Source organism: Amphibalanus amphitrite, unplaced genomic scaffold, assembly GCF_019059575.1.
Source record: "Amphibalanus amphitrite isolate SeventyFive unplaced genomic scaffold, NRLGWU_Aamphi_draft 001037F_arrow, whole genome shotgun sequence".
Classification (NCBI taxonomy): domain Eukaryota; kingdom Metazoa; phylum Arthropoda; class Thecostraca; order Balanomorpha; family Balanidae; genus Amphibalanus; species Amphibalanus amphitrite.
The window spans coordinates 82,501-95,202 of record NW_024882531.1 but is presented as its reverse complement, the minus strand read 5'-3'; positions in this window follow the sequence as shown (position 1 = coordinate 95,202).

Here is a 12,702-nt window from a genome sequence, read left to right as displayed (position 1 = left end):
CCCCAAACAACCAATGGGCTCCCATGGGCGTATGGGGCTCTGGCCCTTATTCGATTGTCACGAGACTCAAGAATCCCACGCTAGCTATTAACAGCTCCCAAACCAGTCTTTGAGGGTCCTACACTGATCTCGGAGGGCCCTTCAGTGGCGGTCAAGCGCCCACATTGACCGCTGAGAACCCACATTGACCTCATTTGAGGGCCCCTAAACCGGCCTCAAGGGCCCAGCCGGCGTCTGAGGGCCTCACACCGGCCTCTGGTGGCCTCATTTCTGTCTCTGGGGTCCCAAGACTAGCCTTTAGGTGCCTTTGAGGGCCCCGCACTGAATTCTGAAGACCCGATGCCGGCCTCTAAGGGTCCGCATCGGCCTCTGAGGGTCCACCTTGGCCTGAGGGGTCCAACGCCGGCCCATGCCGGTCTTTTAGGGCCCCACACTGACCTCTAAGGGCCCATGCTGACCTGTAAGGACCCACATTAGCCTATGAGGCCTTGCACGGGATTCTGAAGACCTGATGCCGGCCCCTGAGGCCCATCTTGGTTTTTGAGGGCCTTCTGCTGGTTTCTGGGTTCCAACACCGGCCCATGCCGGTATTTTAGGGTCCCACATTGACCTCTAAGGGCCCCGCACTGGATTCCGGAGATCCGATGCCCGTCTCCAAGGGTCCGCATCGGCCTCTGAGGGCTCACCTTGGCCTATGAGGGCCCTCCGCTGGTCTCTAGGTTCCAAGTCCCGCCCATGCCGGTCTGTTACGGCCCCACACTGACCTCTAAGGGCCCATGCTGGCCTGTAAGGACACGCATTAGTCTCTGAGGGCCTTGCACTGGATTCTGAAGACCCGATGCTGGCCTCTGAGGCCCATCTTGGTTTTTGAGGGTCTTCTGCTGGCCTCTGGGGTCCAACACCGGCCCATGCCGGCATTTTAGGGTCCCACACTGACCTCTGAGGGCCCATACTGGCCTGTAAGGACCCACATTAGCCTCTGATGGCCCAAGTCGGCATCTTAAGGTCTCATCCTGCCCTTTGCAGGCCCTGTACTGGTCTCTGAGGGCCTTAACCCTCGCCGGCCGGGGGGGGGGGCGGGTGCCGCCCCTCCATAGGTTTTTTTCGCGATAGCTCCGAACACGCCGGCGATAGAGAGCTGAAGCTTGGCATACCTGACCTTTGAATCAAACGGGATCTTTTGACACCAACCGCATTTTCGGGTCAGATCAGGTCACTGAGCCATGTGGTCATAAGTGAACCTCTGCACGGTCTTCAGATGTCGCATCTTCGCAACGCCCTCACTGCCAGAGGAGATTTCACAGGGAAATGAACCTTGGAGGATCTAGTATCCAATAGGAGTCTCTCAACTTGTATGATGTATATCTCGGATTTTTCCTAAAGTTCATATGAGGTCATGTCATTTTCGTGACCTCACCATTAGGTATACCTAAGTCAATGGGGATAAACTGAAAACTTTTTCTGGCGCCGGGAACGATCGATCTCCAACTATCTCAAGCACACCGAATCGTGATTTCATGCACTCCTTGCAAGGTTCGATGCGTCACTTTTGCAATATTGACCTTGCGCGACGTCATTTATGAAGTTATAAGGGTCTTATTAGTTTTTCGTCAATAACTAGGTACCGATCAAATTGAGCTAGCGAGTCGGGAAAGCCACCTATGGACTCAAGAAGACCTGCTGAATCGAATGATATGCGACATGACCTCCTTCGACCAATTTCGTGACCTGGGGACGCCGACCTGACCGTGACCCGAGGTCAACACCCTAAGTTTACCTCACCCAAACAAAAAGTATATCATTCGACGCGCCTGAGAGAGGCGAACACGATGCTGGCAAAATCGCGGCTCTGCGGCCATTTTTTGCGAAGTTATTCACCAAAAACGGAACCGTGCCTTGAGGCACTTGACCTGACCTCAGAGGTCACCGGTTTTTGTTTGTTTTGTTGGGTTAGGCCCTTTCGGTCCAATGAGACCATTTCAGAGCCGGAAGGATGATAGGATATAGGGGGAGACATTGATCTGGCAGGCACCCTAGTGAGTCGCCGGGGCTGAGCCCGTCCAGAGGACAGGCCACCCAGCCCCAAGGCACTCACTGCACCCGGCTACGGGGTGCGCTCCCTCGGGAGCAGCGGTGCCGCTCCAAGGGAGCAGCCCGCATGAGATAAAGTTGCCTGTCCAGCCCGGAGGGGGTTGCGGTGTGGAGGAGAAGGATTTCAGTATCCTGAGGATAGAAGCACGGAACGGTGTCAGAGGTCACCGGTTGACCTAGGACCATAAAATCGGGTATCGATCTCTGCGTCTCGTAACGGCGCACACGCTCGTTTTACCGCGACGCGCTAGCTCCACCTGGGGCGAAACGGCGAGGGGGGTCGTACCCGCCCCCCACCCCCTCGGCCAGCGCGTATGTAGAAAACCTATAGGACCGGGCCGTGGAGGGTTAAACTGGCCTCTGAAGACCCAGACCGTCTAAAAGTCCCACACCGGCCTCTGATAAGTGATAGTCAGTCAGCCCAGTTGCAGTGGTCGCTGATATAAAACCTCTTAAAAACGTTATAGGCCTGGCTGAGCCTAGCTGGGCCGTTCATGCTGATTTTTATAGGTATATTGAAAAGACTCGCTTTGCACGTTTCACGCTTGCTCGTAATGAAAAAGTTGCTGGATGCCTCTGGAATTTGCATGGGTGCCAACGGCTGCGGAGGACAGGGAAACGCGTCCATCAGTTTGAGTTTATGGACGGGAGACTCCCTGAAATTTCAACCAATTTTTTTTTCTTTTTTTGTCTCGATTTTTTTTTTACCTCTGAGCATGTTTGCGAAAACAAAGTGACCGAAATCCGAGGAGAAATCGGATTTTGGGGGTAGGTTAGGTTTTGGACCTCTGGGACCCTGGCCCCCCCACTTTCGAAAACGTTCCTACGCCTATGGCGCCTCTCGCCATAAACTCTGTCAAAACGGTGCACAATCCACCCTATAAGGCCTACAAGAGTGTCAGCTCCATATAGGGGTCAGTCAAGCATAGGTCAAGGTCAAGGTCAGGTCAACCGGGTAGGCACATATCCCCGAAAATCAAAACTGATATTCGCAGCCTGTGACACATGTTTTATAGGTAATTTGGGGCGTAGAACACGATGGTGACATTCATTTTATCATATGTGTACGTGGTCGGCTCAAAAACTTCAATTTAAGAAATTCATGTATCATGGTCGTGAAGTAGTCACGAAAAATTGCCAAGATTCAGTTCAAGATTTTGGAAAATGCGGAACGACAATCAATAATCGAAGATAGCCATTTGATTGATCATGGTATTGGCAGTCTAATGGCGTTTACGGCATGTCTGTATGTCTATTCTGTGATTTTATATGATTTTTTGAACATATGCCGTTTTTGGTCGAAAACTCAGAAATCATGACGTCACTAAAACCTCGATATCTCAAAAATTTTCCGACCGATTTTTTTGAAACTTTGTCACAATAAACTTCAATTAGTTTCCTACAGGTACCCAAAATTTGGCGCGCCTGCGGCGCGCCGTTTTTATGCTATGGCCCGGCGAAAAAAGTGGGGGCGTTAAACGCCCCCCCCCCAGCAACTCGCGGGTTAAGTCACGTTTTGGTGAAGGTCAGGTCAAGGTCAGTTCAAATTAGGTCAAATTTCAAAGTTGATATTTTTGCATAAAATGGGTATCGATTCGACGCAGCTCGTCACGGGGAGTCTAATGGTGGTCTTTGTTTTGTCCTACCTGGTCTGGAATTACAAAAAAAATTGAGCATGAAAAATTGACGTCATCATTTTTGAGCAGCTTTTTCACTATAACTTGGCCAAAAAACGAGATATCGATTTGAAATTTAGCATGCAGATAGACGACGGTAGGTACTATCACATATTTTCCGGTTTTTGTCGAAATCCAAAAAACAAACTTTTTGGATTTTTTGGCTAATATAAGGCATCTAAGGCAATAGGCATCCAAAAAAAAAAATTTTTTTTTTATTTTGAGGGGTCAGAACTAAAACATTTCAAAAATCCGAGCTGGCAGTTTTGTAGCCCTGTCAATTCTACACCTTGTATGTCCTTATCATTTTTCTGTAGCTTCAAAGCTGTAGGCCTGACAGCTCTACTCGCGAAGGTCTTTTTTCGGTCGAAAATGGCATAACATGACGTCATTCTGACGTCATTTGTAGCCAACCTATCATAGCCTCTGGAAAATATTTTGGTCACAACGTGTAAAATTGATGCCCGGAGGGGTCCTGAAAGTTTGGTGGCGATATCTCTAGTCGTTTAGGAAATATCGACGGAAAAGGACAGGGGGGCCGTTTCGCCCCCCCCCCCTACGGGGCGGGGGGGCGAATTGTTTTGTTTTTCAACAAAACAAGAAAACATTTGCAAAAAAGTGCTGTGTTCCGTCTCAAATGTGTGGGGGCACCGCCACCACGGCTCCAGAGTTGGGGAGGGGGGGTAAGCTGACCTCACTGCCCCCCCCCCCCCACCCCCGGTTGCCGCGCCCCTGCTCCTATCTCCGAAAATCCTGGGCCGATCGTCAAAATTCAAACGGAGTCTAATGGCCCTGGAAAAACTATCGAGCAAAACTTGGTGTTTGCCAGCCGCGAACGTATAAGAGGGGGGGGGGGGGGGTCCGTTGGACAACCCTTGTCGTTTCGCCCCTGATCGAGCCAGAGCTTTGCGGAAAAACGAACGTGCTGCCCGTGACAAGAGCAAACCAATTTTAACCCTCGCCGGCCGGAGGGGGGGGGAGGGGGGCGGGTGCCGCCTCCCCCCTCATAGGGTTTTTTTTTCGCAATAGCTGCGAACAGCTGGGGATAGAGAGCTGAAACTTGGCATACCTGACCTTTGATTCAAGCCGGATCTTTTGACACCAACCGTATTTTTGGGTCAGGTCAGGTCACTGACCTATGACGTCATAAGTGAACCTCTGCACGGTCTTCAGATGTCGCAACTTCGCAACGCCCTCACTGCCAGAGGAGATGTCACAGGGAAATGAAACTTGCAGGATCTAGTATCCATTATGAGTCTCACAACTTGTCTATCTCGGATTTTTCCTAAAGGTCATATGAGGTCAGGTCATTTTCGTGACCTCACCATTATAAGTCAATGGGGAAAAATGAAAACTGCTATTCTGGCGCCGGGAATGATCTCCAACTATCTCAAGCACACAGAATCGTGATTTGATGCACTCCTTGCAAGGTTAGATGCGTCATTTTTGCAATGTTACCTTGCGTGACGTCATTTATGACGTCATCAAGGTCATATTAGTTTTTCGTCAATAACTCCCGATCAAATGGAGCTAGCGAGTTGGGAAAGCCACCAATGGACTCAGGAAGACCTGCCGAATCGAATGATATGCAACATGACCTCTTTCGACCAACTTCATGACCCGGGGGTGCTGACCTGACCTTGACCTGAGGTCAACACCCTACGTTGACCTGACCCGAACCGAACAAAAAGTATACCATTCGACGCGCCTGAGTGAGGCGAACACGATGCTGCCAAAATCGCGGCTCTGCGGCCGTTTGTTGTGCGAAGTTATGCACCAAAAACTAAACCGTACCTTAGGGCACTTGACCTGACCTCAGAGGTCACCGGTTGACCTAGGACCTTAAAATCGGGTACCAATCTCTGCGTCTCGTAACGGCGCACCCGCTCGTTTTTACCGCGACGCGCTAGCTCCATCAGGGGTGAAACGGCGAGGGGGGTCGTACCCGCCCCCTCGGCCGGCTTGTATATAGAAAACCAATAGGTCCGGCGAGGGTTAAGGTCCCAAGTCAATGGTCGATCTTCAAGGTCAGGTCGATGACCCAAAAGTCGGGAAAATCGGGACCTGTTAGAACGTCGCTAAGTCTGGCTGGTACGAGGTTTTTCGAGATGCCAATCACAAATATCATGTTAGTTTTGATCACAAATGATGTATTCATGCATTTAGGCCAGGTCGGGTCACGTTAGGTCAGGTCAACCAGTAGGGGTCCTGCCGGGTTTTCGTAATAGGTGTCAACCGCCTCTAATTATAGCTTCGTAACATGATACGGAGGCACCAAAACTACTTCGTAAATGTTCAAATAGTTTTTAAATTCGAAGTCAGCTCCGAAAACTAGTCTAGAAACATGTAAAACTCGAAAAGTGAGCCGAAGTCATCAAAGGTCAATGACCTGACCTGACCTTCAGGTGACCTTGAAAGCCACCCTAATGCATGGGACCAACATCATATCACATGTTTGAACGCTGAACTACGAAATGAATGCAAACGCGCGACTAATGCGAGCCGACATACGCCGAATCACGATTCCGGCCAAACGCATGGTCCGAAAAGTTGGTCACAGTTCATTTGGGTCAGAATCATTAAAATTTAAGTCTCTCTCTCTCCCTCTCTCTCTCTCTCTCTCTCCCTCTCCCTCTCCCTCTCCCTCTCTCTCTCTCTCTCTCTCTCTCTCTCTCTCTCTCTCTCTCTCTCTCCCCCCAGTAAACATGCCGACGTCGGCCCGACGTCGGTCCAACCTCGGCACGACGTCGGCTGGGTCGGCTGGATATCGGATATGCCCGCATATTCCGACGGCCAGCCGAGGTCCAGCCGACGTCGGGCCGACGTCGGACCGAGATCAATTGCTGAGGTCCAGCCGACGTCGGGCCGACGTCGGGGCGACGTCGAACCGACATCGGCCGCTGTTTTGACCGTTAAAATAATATAAAATACATGTTTCATGTTTCATAAAGAGCTTCTGTATTCAAAATATCCTCAGGAAAGTCAAATCTTCCTCCACGCCGCAACCCCCTGATCCGCACTGGACGGGAAACTTTATCCCATTTGGGATTGTCCGTAAGCCAAGCTCGCCCGTAGTCGGGTGCGGTGAGTGCTTGGGGGCTCATCGGCCTATCCTTTGGTCAGGCTCAGCCCCGGCAACTCACCAGGGCCGGGCCCAGTTCATATAGAAAGGCTAGTCGGCAGGGCGTATTTTAACATGTTAACTGGGTCGGCAATTGCCGACCCAGTCACGGAGAATGCCGACCCAGTGACAGCCGTTTGCCGACCCAGTTGCCGCCCCCTCTAGGATGCAGCACGCACATGCAGGCTAGGTGCCGTCATTCATAGTGAGGCTGCTGCCCTCCGAAATGATAATGCCGCCTCTTAAAGTGAAGCAGCCGTCTATAGAAAGTGATGATCCCACAACTCAATGTGACAGTGCCGCCCCTAAATCTGTTAGTAGTCCCACTCAATGTAATGGTGCCCAGACTTGTGATCAGCTCAGTTGAGCCGGCTCAAAAATCAGCTCAGCTCATGAGCCGGCTCAAAATTTTGCCAAATTGTTGAGCTGTGAGCTGAGCCGGCTCAGTAATGCATTGAGCTGAGCTGCTGTCTGAGCTGAGCTGAATGAGCTTGAGCTGAGCTGAGCTGAATGAGCTTGAGCTGAGCTGAGCTGAGCTGAGCTGAGCTGATTGAGCTGAGCTGAGCTGAGCTGATTGAGCTGAGCTGAGCTGATTGAGCTGAGCTGAGCTGAGCTGAGCTGATTGAGCTGAGCTGAGCTGAGCTGAGCGAGCTGAGCTGAGCTGAGCTGAGCGAGCTGAGCTGAGCTGAGCTGAGCAAGCTGAGCTGAGCTGATTGAGCTGAGCTGATTTAGCTGAGCTGAGCTGAGATCCAGTTCTAGTAGGTACACTGGAAGATGATGAGAACGGATAAAAATATAAAACCGAATGCAATGTGCATTGAATATCCCTCGCCCGCACATGCCATTTTCCCATCCTAGAACGCACATGGGGGGGGGGGGGTGGTTGCCACCCCCCGCGCCATTTCGTTCCTGTTGGAGATAGAGCTTAGCAGTAAAGACCAAAAAGGGAAGAGACGAATCCAATGATACCCAGTTTTTACCTTCACAGGTCAGTCATTGACCTTCCAGGTCAGGTCAAACTAAAAAATGTTGCTGTTTTGGGTCACCGTTGGATATCAAGTGCGCTGCTTATCAAATACAGATGACGATGCTGTTTTCTGGTGCTAAGCCAGCTAGAACCTCTTTGTCACACTATCCGACCAGAATTTTGCTGCTGAGGTCATTTCAGGTCAAGTTAGGTCAAGGTCAATTATATGTGTTTGTATGTCTGTGTGTGTCTGTGTGTATACTGATGTGTGCACCGATTGTTTTTGGGTCCATATCACATGAAATCATGATCTGAGAAGCTTTTACCAAAAATGCAGTCAAAAAACTTCACAAAAAGTAAATTCAGCTTGCCTAAAACGCAATTATCTTAGATGACCTAGGTTGACCTTGACCCTGACCTTGACCCCTGTACACCGTCGAACAACATGTTCCATGATAGGTGGGAGGTAAGACTGGCAAAAAAGGCCGAAATCAGGGTGTCAAAAGCTCACAAGGCCCATGGCAAACGCAAGATGTTGAGAATTGGCCATTTGGGTCATGACATGACCTGAAAAACAAGGTCATATCTCGGAAACCAAAACTCACAGAACCTTGAAATTTTCAGTGGACATCAAGAAAGGATAGACGAGCAGCTATACGAAAAATCAGCCTTCTAGCTCTAAAAATGTTGAGTGCAGAGCAGAAAGACTGCCTGGGGGGGTGGCCACCCCCCCCCCCCCATGTGCGGGCGAGGGATATTGATACACTATAAACACTAGAAACATGATGAACTGGAAATAATATTATATACAAACCAAAGACGTCACTAGGTGAAAGGCCATGTAGTTCGACACCGCAAACTGAAGCGATCGGTCGGGAAATCGTTACATTCCTCTATTGCACCCCGTTCCCACCGTTGTACTCGTAAGCCGTTCGGTTGGTAGGTATCCTTATCCACTGCGGCGTGATGTCCCGACCTGTGTCCCGATGATTCGATGTCCATGACCAATCAGCACACGCATTGCCGTGACGTCATTGGCCGGACCCCGACACGTTACGGAGATATGGGTGGCATTCGGCATTCGGCAATGGGTGGCATTGAATTTAACTGAGCGGAAACTGAGCTGAGCTGAATTGAGCGGAAACTGAGCTGAGCTGAACGGGAACTGAGTTGAGCTGAGCTTAGCTGAGCGGAAACTGAGCTGAGCTGAACTGAGCTGAGCGGAAACTGAGCTGAGCTGAGCGGAAACTGAGCTGAGCGGAAACTGAACTGAGCTGAGCGGAAACTGAGCTGAGCTGAGCGGAAACTGAGCTGAGCTGAGCTGAGCGGAAACTGAGCTGAGCTGAGCTGAGCGGAAACTGAGCTGAGCTGAGCTGAGCGGAAACTGAGCTGAGCTGAGCTGAGCGGAAACTGAGCTGAGCTGAGCTGAGCGTGAGCGGAGCGCAGCCGGTTTGAGCGGAACGTGAGCTGAGCTGAGCCGCGTTAAACTGAGCGGGAGCTGAGCGGGAGCGGATAAGACGGAGTTGAGCTGAGCGAGCTCACTTTTTTCTTGAGCTGTCACATGTCTGATGGTGCCGCCCTTCTAAGCATCTGTGGAGCCCCTCAATGTGATGATACCGCCCCTCAAGAAGATGATGCCGCCCCTTTCAGTATCGGTGGCGCCCCTCAATGTGATGGTGCCGCCCTCAAAGTCCCGGTGGCGCCCCTGAATGTGATGGGCTGCCCGCCAACGAGTCGATGGCGCCCCTCAAAATGATGCTGCCGCCCCTTAAAGTGTTGGCGCCGCCCCTTATAGTGTCAGTGACGCCCTTCGAAGTGTCGGAGGAACCCACCAATATAATGGTGCCGCCCCTCTAGATAACCACATAGCCCCTCATTGTGATGGAGCCGCCCCTCAAGCAGATGATGCCGCCCCTGAATGTGATGGTGCTGCCCGCCAACGAGTTGGTGGCGCCCCTCAAAATGATGCTGCCGCCCCTAAAAGTGTTAGTGCCGCCCCTTATAGTGTCAGTGACGCTCTTCGAAGTGTCAGAGGAACCCACCAATATAATGGTGCCGCCCCTCTAGGTATCCACATAGCCCCTCATTGTGATGGAGCTGCCCCTCAAGCAGATAATGCCGCCCCTCAAGAAGATGATGCCGCCCCTTTCAGTATCGGTGGCGCCCCTCAATGTGATGGTGCCTCCCTCAAAGTGCCAGTGGCGCCCCTAAATGTGATGGTGTCTCCTGTCAACGAGTCGGTGGCACCCCTCAAAATGATGCTGCCGCCCCTAAAAGTGCTGGTGCCGCCCCTTACAGTGTCAGTGGCGCCCTTCAAAGTTTTGGAGGAACTCATCAATACAATGTTGCCGCCCTCTAACTTTCTGTAGCGCCCCTCCATATACATAATGGTGCCGCTTCTCAAACCATCCGTGGCGCCCCTCAAAGTGATGGTGCCGCCCCTTACAGTGTCGGTGGTGTCTCCTCAAAAGTCAAGGTGCCGCCTCTCAAAGAAATGCTGGTGTCCCTCGAAGTGTCGGAGGCGCTCCTCAATGTCATGTTGCCGCCCCTCAAACCTTCCGTAACGCCCCTCCACGTCATGGTGCCGCCCCCCAATGTGCTCACGGCGCCCATATGTGATAGTAACGCCGGTCAAAGTGCTCCTGGCAGTGTCGGTGGCGCCCCTTATAGTGTCGGTGGCGCCCCGAACAGTATCGGTGGTGGCCCTCAAAGTGATGATGTCACCCTCAAACACACGGTGGCGCCCTTCGAAGTATCGGAGTCCCTAAATATCATACCTATTGCCGCCCATTAACGATCTGTAGCGCCCCTCCATATGATGGAGCCGCCCCTTGAAGTATCCGTGGCGGTCCTTAAAGTTACAGTGCCGCCCCTTACAATGTGGGTGGCGTCCTCAAAATAAAAGTGATGTTGCCCCCCCCCCCCGTGTAATGTTGGCGTCTCTTCTTAAAGTATCGGAGGCGCTCCTCATTGTCATTTTGCCCCACATCACTGCGCACATGGCGCCCTTCAATGTAATGGTGCCACCCCTCAACGCTCAAAGACATAATTGCGCTCCTCACAGTGTCGGTGGTGCCCCTCAAAGTGGTTTAAGTGCCCTAAAAAAAAAAAATTGGTGGCGCGCCTCAAAAATCAAAATGATGCTGTCGTCCCTTAGCATATCTGCAGCGCCCCCAAAATGATAGTGCCTTCCCTTAACCGGCGCCGGGCTGAGTTTGTTTAACCCCCCCCCCCCCCCCCCTCCCGACCCCTATAACTTGGCTACTTAGGCCACGTAGCGACACGCGGTAAGCGGTATTCGAAAGAGTGTCAAAAACTACTTGGGTTAGTTGGTTAACCGTGCTTTGGTTAGGTCAAGTCAAATGTCAAATATCAGGTGACCAGAGGTCATCAAAGGTGAAATGTGGGTGAAATGTTGTCTGTTTCAACATTTATTGACAAACTGGCGCATAACTCGGGGAAGAATAGAACTACAGCACCGCGAAAAAGCGCATTCGATAGCTCTTCAACGTTCCTATGAAGTCCTCAGACTTGACCTAACATCAACGGCCTAACCTCCAGAGCACAACTTGTTCAACCCGTGCCGGGCCGGGGAGGGTTGGAGGGGACAGTGGACCCCCTCCGCCCCTCTACTGAGCTGTTTTAATGAAGAACCTTTTTACTGTAATAATTATTGACTCACGAAAGTTATGACATTGTTTTTTTTCTTTTAGTACTGTGCTCCTCTCGTCGAGATGCGTCGAATGAACTATAATTTGACATTCAAACGTCATTTGGGAAATTTGAGCTCAGGTCCAGGTCATGACCTGGCTGGTAAAGGTCATGTTGCATATCAGTCGATTTGTATCGTCAAACTGAAATCATCTATGTAAGGTGTTTTCATCGCTCAGGCATGTCGCATGTCTCTATCATAAGTTATTGGAAAAAAACTGCTGGAGGCCTACCATGACCTGACATGACCTCAAGGACATAACGAGGGGTCGTGGGTGGCAATTTTCCGATTAAGTGTGTCGTTTTTAATTGTTTTCTGATGTTTAAATTCGTTAACTTTGACATTTGTCTACCTATAAAAAGAGGCACATGCCCTGAGTTTCTCCCATTTCCTTATACCTAATGGAAGGGTCGCAAAATTGTCCTTACCTTTGGTCAGAGACATCGCAATTTCGAGACTTACATTTTAACCCTCGCCGGCACAGGGGGGCGGGGGTTGATGCAACCCCCCTAAGGTTTTTCGCGAATAACTCGCGTAAAAAGCGGCCGATCGCAACGAAACTTTCAGTACCCTTGAATTGATCAATTTTACACCTACCCTGCAAATTTCATGACCCTGACTCCAATGACCTTTGACCTGTGACCTCTTTTCCGTGACCATGAGTTTGGCCGAAATCAAGATTCGACGTATGTCGGCTCGCATTAACCGCGCGTTTGCAAGCTTTTCGTGGTTTCAAACGTTCAAACATGTGATTTGATGCTGCTCCCATGCATTAGGGTGGGTGTCAAGGTCACCTGAAGGTCAGGTCAGGTCATTGACCTTTGGTGACCTGGGTTCACTTTTTCGACTTTTACATGTTTCTAGGCTAGTTTTTGGAGCTGAATTCGAATTTAGCAACCATTTAAACATTTACGAAGTAGTTTTGGTGCCTTCGTAACATGTTACGAAGCTGTCAGAGGCGGATGACAGGTACTACGAATACCCGGTACGACCCCTACCGGTTGACCTGACCTGACCTGACCTGACCCGACCTGGTCTAAACGCTTAACGACATCATCTGTGATCAAAACTAACACGATATTTGTGATCAGCACCCCGGAAAACCCCTTAGTAGCAGCCACAATTTACGACTTTC